Source organism: Medicago sativa, chromosome 7 (genome assembly GCF_051527215.1).
Source record: "Medicago sativa cultivar Bolivia chromosome 7, Bolivia_mono, whole genome shotgun sequence".
In the NCBI taxonomy this organism is placed as follows: domain Eukaryota; kingdom Viridiplantae; phylum Streptophyta; class Magnoliopsida; order Fabales; family Fabaceae; genus Medicago; species Medicago sativa.
In genome coordinates this window covers 79588362-79601768 of record NC_140755.1, presented here as the reverse complement: position 1 = coordinate 79601768, position 13407 = coordinate 79588362, and the positions used below count along the sequence as shown (strand labels likewise).

General features: G+C 32.5%; 1 long non-coding RNA gene and 1 pseudogene across 2 annotated transcripts; one reads left to right on the top strand and one right to left on the bottom strand.

Moving 5' to 3' along the window:
• The first annotated feature begins 7828 nt into the window (after positions 1-7828).
• LOC146908978 (cyclin-U4-1-like) lies at positions 7829-9451 on the top strand (annotated as a pseudogene). The gene is made up of 2 exons (XR_015020602.1): positions 7829-8206; positions 9074-9451. The product of XR_015020602.1 is annotated as a cyclin-U4-1-like (transcript).
• An 853-nt stretch (positions 9452-10304) lies between these two features.
• LOC146908977 (uncharacterized) lies at positions 10305-13112 on the bottom strand. The gene is made up of 2 exons (XR_015020601.1): positions 12843-13112; positions 10305-11011 (listed from the first exon to the last, which is right to left on the bottom strand). It is a non-coding gene; the product is annotated as an uncharacterized LOC146908977 (long non-coding RNA).
• Positions 13113-13407: the final 295 nt, after the last annotated feature.

Here is a 13407-nt window from a genome sequence, read left to right as displayed (position 1 = left end):
TTTGCACAAGTTGTTTGTTTCCCAATTTCTCCACGTGACCTATTATTGTTTAGGCCCAATTAGTTTTCTTAATGCTAGTGACACCTCCATGTATTACTTTTTCTCTTTTGCTTGAGACTGACTTCAGTTTAAATAGGCAATTCTGTTCGCCCAAAATCGTACTACGATTAGATAAATCGTACCACGATTAGTCCATTAAACCCTAATTTCCTTCCAGATCCTTTTTGAAATCGTATCACGATTGGTTGAATCGTACTGCGATTAAGCTTCTTCAAAAACATGCGTTCTGACTTCAAAAATCGTATTACGATGGTGAAAATCGTACCGCGATTCCTGGATTCCAAGTCTTCCAATTTTCTTGCTTTTCTTGCTCTTCTTGCTGCTTAAACTTGCTTGTGAACTCAAAAATATCATGAAAAAGACTCTAAAAATAGTGCATGACTGACTGTCATCAGATACCCATGTTTCATGTAACAAAAATCAACAGTGTGATTATCACGGTTGCAAAAGGTGCAAAACCTAGAAGGTTTAGTTTGTGAAGAACTCTTGCCACGCCCTTGAGGTCTTCTAGTATCAGTGGCATTGATTTGAATAAAAGTATCATCAACAACACTTAAAGATGGAAGAGAACCATGCTTACTCTCCTCTTGAACAACTAAAGAGTAAACCTTGTTCAAAGAGGGAAGAGGATCAAGAAGAAGCACTTGAGTGCGAACCACAGAGAATTGATCATTTAAACCAGTGAGAAACTGCATTATCTGGTCTTCATTCCTATGAATCTTAGCAGTTCTAGAAGCAATACAACGACATTGATGAACACAAACACAATTTGGAATTGGTATGTGTGAGGATAATTCCTCCCAAAGTGATTTCATCTCAGTAAAATAATCCAAAACACTCTTAGAGCCTTGTTTCAGATTATTAACAGATGAACGCAAATTAGCTATGCGAATACGATCAATTTTTTAGAAACGTTCTTTCAAATCAAGCCAAACCTCAAGAGCAGTGTCACAGAAAACAATGGTTGGTGCAATAGATTCTGAAACAGAATTGATGAGCCATGATTGCACAAGATGATTACATCGTTCCCAAGCTGCATAGTTCAAATCATCTTCATCAGGCATAGGAATAGAACCATTGATGAAACCTAGCTTGTTCTTCGTTCCCAAAGAACGTTCAACTGTACGACTCCATGCAATGTAGTTGGAACCGGTGAGTTTGGGAGTAATAGGAAGAGAATTTGGATTCTCACTAGGATGAACAAAGTAAACCGATTCAGTATCAGGAGATGAATTACGAGGCGCCATAGAAATACAGAGAAGATTGCAGGTAGCAAAAACAGAGTATGAAAAACTTAAAGAAAGAAGATGAAGAATAGCAAGAAAAAAAATGGAACTGTGAAATTCAATGGCGAAAAGGTTGAATCAACCACAAGAAAACAAGAATCACGGTGGATAAACAAGAATCAACACCGAAAAACAAGAAACAACGATCAGAAGGATGATCGGAGAAGAAGGTGCAGCGGAGGAGTAAAACGGTTGCGAAACCGTTATGGATCGTAACAACATTTCCCTTATTGAGAGAAGGCGCGTGATACCATATTAGGAAGCAAGAGAAAATGAAGAAAAGTAAATTGTTATTGATGATTGAATGAGTACATTGGTTATATATACACATAATAGGGAGTACCATATCCTAACATGAACAAGCTATAGCATACAGTAACCCTAATATCTGTTACTTGCATGGCAAGTAAGAGAGCAAAACTAACTATTCTCATCATTGTGTAATAATCACAAATGCAATTTAAAATTTAGAAAGAGGTGATCGCAAAGATAAGGAGGTTTACACAAAATTTATGCATAAACCTTGAGTATTTTCCTAAACAATATCGATACTTTGGTTGTGTCAAATCTCATCAGTTTTAAATGCACAGGTCTAGTTCCAAATCCAATAGTGAATGAAATCCTCTCGTTAATAGGGATGCATTTTCTTTATGTGGACTCATTGTTCATAATTTATTAAATTTGTTACAAATGTATAGTTTGCTGAAATTGACCTCATTGAGCCTTATCATGCTCATATAGTGTGACTAAATCATGACCCGCCATAGGCACTAGCAACCTAATTCCTCTTTTTAGCTACCAAGCGTGTCTAAAAACAGTATTTCTAGCAAGGAAATAGTTGTTTCTCGCAAACAATAACATTGGTTGCAGCAACATGTGTCCGTGTCTGACACCGAAACATATTTGCGAGATTCCTGAATTGTGCCTGTCGTGACATATGACAAAAATCTCCTTTGTAATGAAATGTAAATAATAGATTCATGTTTCAGATTAAATAAAAAAAATATTTATTATAAACTCAAGTTCTTTTTTTTTTTTTTGAAAGAAAATAAACTCAAGTTCTTAAATAAATCTCAATTAAAAACAGTATTAATCTCTACATCGTGCATGAAAAACTATTGTTTACAAAGAAACGTGTAATTGCTGTTATGGAAATAATTGTCGGTTCAAGTGTATATAGTCATACACAAACACATTCACATCCATGCTTTTCCATCACTACATACAACTTAATTATACATCAGTTCTGATATATGACTCGATCAGCAGGGACGGATGCAGGTTGTAGGATTTGTGGGCTTGTGCCCACACAAAATTTTTAGAAACAATTTTTTTTGATAGTATAATGTATTAATAGTTGACATTTTAACCACATAGATCACACTTATCACAAATCATTTCTCTCTTGACCTACACCTATCATCATATATCTCAAACTATTATTAAGAATCAGATGCGAAATCAAGTAGGGAATGACTGATTAAATGATTATTTAGTTATTTTTATAGAGACATATCATTCAAAGTTTCCATAATATGAATAATCGTAGAGGACAATTATTAATGCTATAAATTTTTATATATAGTGCCCCCACTATTCAAAAATCTTGGATCCGTCACTGAGTCTCGATACAACTAAACAGTTGTGCTAATTTACCTATTACTTCTAAGATGAGATGTTACATATCTATTCTACCTTGAACAATGTTTCAGATTTGAAACGGAGCTTAGGCATTCAATAATATTAAAACTTTTAGGGAGAGTTCAAAATTTAAGTTTAACAAGATTTAGAGAAATGGTCTATGCAGTTGTGCACGTAGAAAACCCAGTTTAAGAAGAGTTATTCCTAATTTAAATGCATTGGTAGAAAATCTATATAAAAAAAAAATTAATAGATTTAATTTACAAAAGATTATCTATGGATAGTTGTTACCCCAAAGTCAAGCATTGTCAATTTGTCATTATGTTTGGACTAAGATTATTTAATTACTCTCTACATATATCCGAAACAAGACAAGTGAAATATGGCTGTATAGCAAATTTTGACAACATATATGCATAAGAATATGGGTCGCAAATCTTATACTAATTATCTAGCACGTTAGTTACGCAAAGGTCATAAAAAGAGTTTATGTTCCATTTTCTATAATCAATTACAGCCAATAGCTCCAACTTGGGTATCTAATTAGGATTCAAAATCCATCTCATTCTAGCTGTACTTTCATAGTACCTAGTAGTTTCCAAGTAATTGCATATTGACCTCGAGAAATGTAAATGTAATTTTATTGATTTCTTAAATAACAAACAATGAATAATTTTTGTTGTGATGAAGATTCATCATGTATTACAATTTTGATTATTAATAATTTTACTTAGTTTTATTTTTTCTCTTGATCAATCTCCAAAGTAAATAAATCTTTTTAGAGTTTAGAAGCATTGTGGTAGAATCGTTTTCCTGTATTTTTTTTTTTTACTCTTTCACCACTTTTGTAGGCCTTCTCATATTTTTTATTATGTAGGAGCATCCCCTTCTCTAGAAGTTCTTCCTATTTTTTTTTCAATATTTCCTTTGAACAAAACGTAGGTGGTTAAGTCTGATCTTACATGTTTTACGATTTTAAGTGGAGATGTGGTGTCTCTCTCTTTTGTGATCATGGAGCATTTGAATCCGTTGTTTTGCCTTTGACCCTTGAGCTTTCTAACAAGTTATATCAAAACCTCAAATTCAATTTGGTGGAAGAACGGAGGCAGATCTTGTGTTGGGGATGACGCCCCAACCAGGGACGGATCCACCATAAGGCATGGTGTGGCAGTTGCCACACCAGATTATTGCCCAATATTTTTTTTTAATTTAGCAGCCCGAAAATATAATATATATCAAATAATGTGTCAAGGTTTCACAAATCAACGTGTGACCCACTGGTAGAGTGTCCTTTAACTATAGTCATGTCCATGGTTCAATTCCCAGCGCCAATCATAAAAAGTGTGTTAAACGAACTATAGTCATGTCCATGGTTCAATTCCCAGCGCCAATCATAAAAAGTGTGTTAAACGGAATTTGAACTTGAGGCACAAAGACTTGCCTTATCCATTTTGCTGTAGTGCCTTTTTTTGTTTTATTTTTGCATTGCTAAGTAGTTTCTTTTGTGTGTTAAACGGAATTTGAACTTGAGGCACAGAGGTGAAATTGACTTGCCTTATCCATTTTGCTGTAGTGCTTTTTTTTGTTTTATTTTTGCATTACCAAGTGGTTTCTTTTATAATTTTGCCACACCAAAAGTCTAGATCCGCCCCTGACCCAAACACAACATATCCATAAAAGTTTGGTGTGCAAGACGCTTCTATTATGGTAATCACACCCGCCATCTAAAACATGACAAGACATTATTGGAGTGCTGCAGTTGAGTATCCGTGCATCAATCTCCAGACTCCATGACAGCTCCACCTCTTTTTGATGGGCAGATTAATTCCCATAAACCACGAGGTAATACATGTGATTTCGGTGAAATTGTTGGAGGATGTTATAAACATTGATTAGTCATTTTTTACCAAAAGGTTATAACCAATATTTAAATTGTTTATGCTATGGGATATGATAAATTTTAAAGTTAAAGTTAAAGCTTCTTCACACTTTTCCGAATTTTAGGTGTAACAAGTTACTTGCTCAAAAAAAAAAAAAAGTTACTATTTATTTAACGTCAAAAAGAAAAAAGGTGTAACAACTAACAAGTTAAAACTTTAAGCCTTTTGCATAGCATTCATTGAGCAATCAAACTCAATTTAACCACGATAATCTTAGAGGTGGATTAAAATATGACTTGAAAGCATCAATTTTTTCAAGAGGATTAAATTGAATATATAGAGTTTCTATTTTAGTTTTTAAATTTATCCATTTCCCCAAACTCTCTTATAGACTTTACAAATCTATGTCATTGATCATATTGTTAGTCGAGTGGCTACATTTTTTTTTACTATAAGTGGCTACATTTATTATTACATTTCATATTGTGATTTGTGATCACATCATTACCTATAATGTAATATTTATTTTTGGTACAGATTTATAATGTAATTTTAACTACTAACAATATGATATTCCTCTGTTTTCATTTGTTACAAAAGAAAAGTTATTTCATATTATTGATAAGTCAAAAACAATGATGCTCTACCAACAATAAATCGGTCGAAGTTGTAAGGGATTTGGAACCCTTAAACATGTGATCAAAGGTTCGATTCATGATTATACGTATGGAAAAAAAATCGGTTGAGAAGGGAGAACTCATCATGTGTATCCAACAGATTTTCCGATGAAGATTAGTCACTCTTAAACGACGTAGGAAATTTCGTACCAATAACACGGTAATGTAAGGAAAACAAAAACAATGATGCTCTCTCAAATTTGAAATGTAACAGAGGAGTTTACTATAGTAAAAAAGAACTTCGCTATATAAATGAAGAAAAATGTGGTGATGAAAATTAGAGAGAAAAAATAAATGTATTTTTAATTAATTTTTTGTCTCAGAAGAAAATAGGAATTTCATAATTGGAATGCACCCAAATATTTCACCGATCCAGACACAAAGTAATGGACTGTTTGATATGCCAAATCTCTAAATCTAATCAAAGTCGGATCCCTTCACATGAACCTTACAAATTAGTGACTATTCATTATTATACCATTAATAATCTGAAATTGATTTTGAGTCACATGAACCATCTTAAATCAAAGCACCACCTTTCTCTGCATTTGTTCTATTGGTTAAGCAAGGAAGTAGGAACAAAAGCAGCATATACTAATACTAAAGACCAACATTGCAAATCCATGTTGTATTACCCACTTGAACAGAATCAAAACACATGCAAAGGTCCCCTAAAACGTGGGACCCTATACACCGTAACAAATTTGTCACATGTATTCACATGATGGGTATGGAATGCCATCTCTGTTGTCACAAATAAATCACCATTAGACCACAGTTTCATTGCAAGAAAGAGACATAGAATCCACAATAAACATGCCCACCTTCCCTCTTTTGCAAATCAAATTTTGTAATTGAGAAGATAACACAAATTTGACAATTAAATTTAGATAACAATTTAAATATATGTTTTTTTTTTAAATTCGGTATCTGGTCCAAAGATTGGTTAATTTGAGGGACCAACACATGAATTGTTACCACCTAGAGATTTCAAAAGTGAAACCAAAAGAAGGGCATACTTCTAAATCCTAAACCTGCACCATTAAACCAATAAGTGAGGGTTAATTTAAATATGTTATTAATTATATACCGTAGATGTTTCATGTTTAATGAACGCAACAATGTATCATAACTAGTTAATCATCCACAAAACATAATTAATCATGTAATTTATTGTAAATGTTTGATTTTAAAATAATACAACTAAACGAAAACAGATATGATTTTTTTAGAATTCAATATCCGACCCAGTATCCAATCCAGTGATCGACTAATTCGGTGGACCAATCTCATCTTCACCAGTGTAGTTCAAATGAAATTAGAACAAACATTTGCCCAACATAGAAATTGTTACTACCTAAAGAATTTAAACTAAAGAACACACTTTTGAGTCTTAAACCTATACATCATCATACCAACAGCTCAGGGTTAATTTAAATATATAACCAATTACATATAATACATGGTTAATAAATATAACAATGCATCTTAACCATATAATTTGTTATAAAAGTTTGATTTCAAAATAATACAACTCAACAAAAAGAGATATTCTTTTATTATACCCAACTCAAACACCAAAAACATTTTAAGCTGAAAAAGACACAATCCACCACAAATGACACCATATGCATGTCACTATTTAAATCTCAAAGGGGGCATTTTGGCCAATTAAAGTACCTACCCTTGACAACCACTTTTACCATTTTTAACAAAAATTTTAATGTACATATTTTATATTATATAATACACACACACACACACACACACATATATATACGGTTATGATAGAAGACACCTTTTATGAAGGTGTCTTTTATCAAGTTACTCTATGAGCATTTGCGAAAAGACACCAACTTACTTTTAGGAAGGTGTCTTTTATCAAAGTTATAACTAAAAAGTGAAAATCACACCTTAAGGTGTGACTTGATAAAAGACACCACCAAAGGGTGGCTTGTAACATAACCCATATATATATATATATATATATATATATATGGGTTATGATAGAAGACACCTTTTGTGAAGGTGTCTTTTATCAAGTTACTCTATGAGCATTTGCGAAAAGACACCAACTTACTTTTATGAAGGTGTCTTTTAGCAAGGTTATAACTAAAAAGTGAAAATCACATCTTAAGGTGTGACTTGATAAAGGACACCACCAAAGGGTGGCTTGTAACATAACCCTATATATATATATATATATATATATATATATATATATATATATATATATATATATATATATATATATATATATATATATAGCCATATACCATCTGACATAAATTCCAAGCACTCTTGTACAAAATTTTTGCTTATTACCAATGGCAGAGCTTGAGAATCCTAATGAGATGCCAAAGCTTATAGCTTTTCTTTCTTCTCTACTCAAAAGGGTAGCTGAATCAAATGATATCAACCAGAAACTCCTACAACAGAAGATCTCAGTTTTTCAAGGCTTAACTTGTCCCAATATCTCAATTCAGAACTACCTTGAGAGAATTTTCAAGTATGCCAATTGTAGTCCATCTTGTTTCATTGTTGCATATGTCTATCTTGATCGTTTTACTCAAAGACAACCCTCTTTGCCTATCAACTCCTTCAATGTTCATCGGTTACTCATTACAAGTGTTATGGTGGCTGCTAAATTCATGGATGACATGTAAGTTTCTTCATCTTGAATTATTGTTAAGAGTATGAAGCACTAACACAAACATATACACGGGCTACATCGCTGTGACACCGGGAATAATTTTAGAAAGAAAAAAAATATGATATGATTAAATGTAACCATTTTTGTGATGTTGTATCAGTGTCGGACACCAGACACATGCAATATCACGATGCTAAATTTCTTTCATTCAATAATTGCAAGAAAGTTTATAGTAAACATATTGTTTGGTTTAGTCCTTTGTTTTGTTTAGTCCTTGATCTCTAAAGAATTTCCGTGAAATATTCCTTTAATAAGTTAATTGATTTGGAAGAGCATATTTAAGAAAAATTGGGGGATTTTATTTTTAAACATCTTCATATAAAATTTTTGTTGTTAAGGACACCTAATCAAATAAAAGAAAAAAATGACTCAATTTATTGTTAGTGACATTTTTTTTCATAAAATCTCTGGGAAACCAAATGTTGCATGTTAGTTACCTTGTAAAATTCCTTGATTTTAACTTTCTAGTTTCTACAATAATTATGTGACATTTTTAAGTAAATTGAAAATGACCATACATGTTAAAAGAATATAGCTTTGCTTGTGAATAATACTATGTCCAGGCTGGCTTTCCATTAGATGTAGACAACCCACCCATGTGATCCTTATTGCATGCAGGCAGCATGCCAGCAACTAACTTTTAAGCATAGTCACGAAATTTTCTAAAAAGTATTTTTGTACATAATTCTGAAATTGAAAATAGATTTAATTCATACATATTGTCGGTGTAAAGAATTTTGAAGAGTTCAACACTCTCAATTAATTATAATTGTAAGAATATTGAAAACTAAGTCCTCCCTTTTTTTAAATCCTCAGGTACTACAACAATGCTTACTATGCAAAAGTTGGAGGAATCACGACCATAGAGATGAACTTTCTTGAGTTGGACTTCCTATTTGGTTTAGGGTTCCATTTAAATGTAACTCCAAACACTTTCCAATCCTATTGTGTTCACCTACAAAGTGAAATGATGATGATACAACCTCTAAATTTTACAGATTCTTCCTTAGGTTTAGGAAAATCCCTAAATACCCATGTATGCTTCAATGAAGATGAATCTTCACATCAAAAGCAACAACAATTAGCTGTTTGAAAATTTCCTTCATTTTCTTGATGCATGCAATCTAGTTGTAGAGGGTACGTAGTGAACCAATTAATGACTTGTTAATTAAATTATGTTACTTGTTGTCTCCACTTGCATCTTTTACTCTATTTTCCCCGATTCTATATTCAGTCTTGACTTGCGTATTTATGAATTATGTTATAGTATGGTTGAATTATACAACATTGTACAGATAATTGTCTCTTCTTTACAATCTAACTAGAAAAATGTGGATTCTGACAGTGTTACTGATATAATAAAATATTTTTTTGCATTGTCATTTATTTATATGAAAGAGAAACCAATTAACGTCTCTGGATAAAACTTTTGTGCTGAGTGTTCTGGCCATAATTAATGAGACAAAAGAATGGCGTGCATGTTGTACACAAATACATTACACAAGTAAACTTGAGGAACTATTTGATGTAGTTATTTTATCACCACATTTTGTTTCTAATGTAAACTTAAAATTAGGATTTTATCACCACATTTTTGTAAGAAGTAAATAATAACGGGTTAATAATTTTTAACTTTAATAACTTTTAATTATTTAACAAATAATTAACAGAAAAGAACATTTTTCATATTTATGAATCGATGGTTGTGCTATTTTGTAGCAACGGACAACTCGAATTTATTAGTTGCATGATCAGCAAGGATGCAACTCCAACACAAAGCAGGGAAACTTGATTGTTCATGTCGGCTTAAAAGAGAAGCACATTTCCAGTGCATTTTTGCCTACTTTTTGACCCCTTTTCAAATAGTTTCTAGTGGCCTAAAAGAGAAGCATATTTTCTACTTTTTTCAAAATTATAACCAAATCAAAACACTTTCATAACTTGAACACTAAAAATCGTGAAATTTCAAAGTTCAACCGCAAATCTGAATTACAAGTAATATACTCTCAAGCAAACATTCTGAAACTAAAAATATATACAAACAATGGAGAAAAATAATAGATGATATGTCATTGAGTTGATATGTTAGAAATTCAAAATCAGCAAGTGATCAATCAGGTAGGATCAGATTTTCCATTACCTAGAACAGATTCTCGTAAAATATGGGTTGGATCACGGAGCATATCATATACACAAATTAAAATAGCTAAAAGAAAATGTTGGATTGTCATGTTTACAACTTCAATTAGGTAACCAATTATGAGAGTTTTGCCTTAGATGCAAAATAGGAGGAACCAGTAAGCCGCCAAAACTTCAACAAGAGAGGCTTCAACTTCAAGTGTAGTACCCAGAGAAATGTCGAAAGTAACAGCAACCCAGCACAAATAATAAAGACACCCAAGCCTAGATTTAGTTCACCTGATTTGTAATTAATTACAAACCTCATCATAGTAAACAGAAATGTGGAAGCCCCGTATATGTAGGCAGAAATGGTGAAGCCTATGAAGGACCACCTAATGAAGTTACTCTCATTCCATATTACCATTCCTGAAAAGATGGAACATGCCAGAAACCATACACTCCATACTATAAAAGGTACGACTAAGATTAAGACTTCCCATGCATCAACCACTACTTGTGTGCTACGAAACACATCAATATAAATGGAGAGTGGGGAGAGTGGGGAGAGTGCAGGGCGCACTAGTAACATAATAAAACCCATAACCGCAAGCAGCTTTTCATCGGGAGACATCACTACATATAGAGCAAATCATAAACAAATTAAATCTAAATAATGAGAAACTACAAAGTTGATACAGCAATATTTAATGATATGTAGGAATTAATAAAATTGGACACTAACCTACACCTATCATGAATTGTAATACCAGAGAAGTAAACATAACATAAACCAGAATGTAAATGTTGGATCCAACAAAACAAACATGCATTTATCATTATTCCTCAAGTTATTGTTTTCAAAAAAAATCGAAAACAAATGTACTCATACTCTTTTCAGTAACTCCACAATTCATTAAAACCAGAGCTAACCCCTTAAAACCAGAGGTTATTTCCTTAACACAATGGAAAACCAGTTTATTAAGCTAAAAAGAAAAATAACCAGAGCTAACTCCTTAAAAACAGAGGTTATTTCCTCTGTTACTAACCAACAGAACATGCAGAATTAGGAAATTTGTAAGATAAATTGAGCAGGTTCCTTACAAGATGAAAACACAGCAAATAATAAAAGAACTCTAACACCTGCAAAGGAGACACTCCTATGCACATTTTCATTCCCCTTTTGATAACTAAGGAATAAATATGTTGAAACATTTAACAACAAGTCTAAAATTCCAGACATGTTCGACAACAATCAGAATTTCACTAATAAGATGATCATGTCATATTTGACAAGTCTACACTAAATTGCAATCACTCAGAGGAACAGTTATAGCGCAGAAAATATTTAATTTAGCATCGAACTAAGACAAGATATCTAAAAGCAACATTTGAAAAATTACACATAAATTAGAACAACTCAGCATAAATAAATTGTATGATAAAAACTAAAATACTATACTTCTTCACAAGCTTATATAACAACAAAAAGACTGATTTCACTTTTAAGATACTGTGATCGGTGAACTAAGAACCAGAAACTCAATTGAGTTAATTGTCCGCTTAAAGCATGACAGGTTGTGGTGAGATTTGAACACAACTCGAAAATTAAACCCTAAATGACACATATGGCGATTTGGGTCAAGGTTAAAACGACAACGCGTACATAAATGGTCTTAGCTAGGTAGAAGCTTGAACTATGAACAGGGGCGGATCTAAACATTAAATATTGGTGTGGCTAAAATTTAACATTCATAAACACAGAGAGGAATGAGGGGTGGGAAGAACTTTCTTTTTTGAACTGCATATATTATTAAGCAAAACCAAACACAAGCCATGAATGGAGTGCAAGGAAAAACATACAGGGTTGTATACACGACGAGCCAGTAGCGCTCAAACAAGACACACCCATAAAAACTCCTATCAGGCAAAACCTTCAAACCAAAAGTAATAAACACCAAAAACAATCTAAAAGTACCTCCACTAAAAACTCCTATCAGGTTCACAAGCTAACTCTGTTACAATACCACAAAAATACATAAGCATAGACAAACCAAAAACAGCGGCCTGCACAAAACAAACAAACACGGCCACACATTATAGGCCATTTCACAACGTAAAAATACAAGGATTGACTTCTCCACCTCGCCAACACACCACCCACAATCAACAAAATCATTTGGATATAACAAACAGACTAAAATGTGAGTGAGATTCTTTCAGACATTTGAACAAACACTTGATATAACAACAAAAAACAAAGCTTAATTTCATTATTTCACCAATATATCCCGATTTTCCCTCTTATAGGTTTGAGATTCATTGAGGCATTTAAACAAACAGCAGATATACATTAAAATAAATAACAATTCCCAATTCTAAAACCCTAAACCAATCCCCAATTCTGAAACCCAAAACAAACAACAATCGCAGAAGGAAGAAGAAATGGGAGAATCTATGTGCTTACCTTGGCTTAGCGTGAGTGAGAGTGAGAACTGAGAGAGAGAGTAACTGGGTTTGAAGAAGAGAGTGGAAGAGAGCTGAGTTGTGTCTTCTTGCATCTTCGATTACCCTACTGAATTACGAGAGAATCGGAAACATGTAAGGGTATACGAACGTGAAAGACATGATTTTATGCATTATTATTTTTTTATTTTGCAATGATTAGAGATTACGGAAATTCAGGGTTTCTTGGGATGAAAGAAAGAAAGTAATTAGACATGGTTTCTTGCTAAGTGAGTAAACGAAAATGTGAAAAGTGAAAATTGTATAGTAATTTTTTTCTTCTTTTAATTAAGGCAAAATGCCCTTTTTATCTTATAAGTTTAAAAAAAATATCGGGTAATCCTTAACGCTTGTTAAATTTCAAATAAGTAAGTTTTTAATACGGCCAATTTTTTAAGTTTCAAATGTTAATTTATTGCTTTTATCTGAAGTTTTTAAATATCAAATAGATCATTAAAATAAAGATTTGTTTGAAACTTAAAAAACTTAAAATATTAACGTAATATTTTTGTCAAACTTAAAGGACC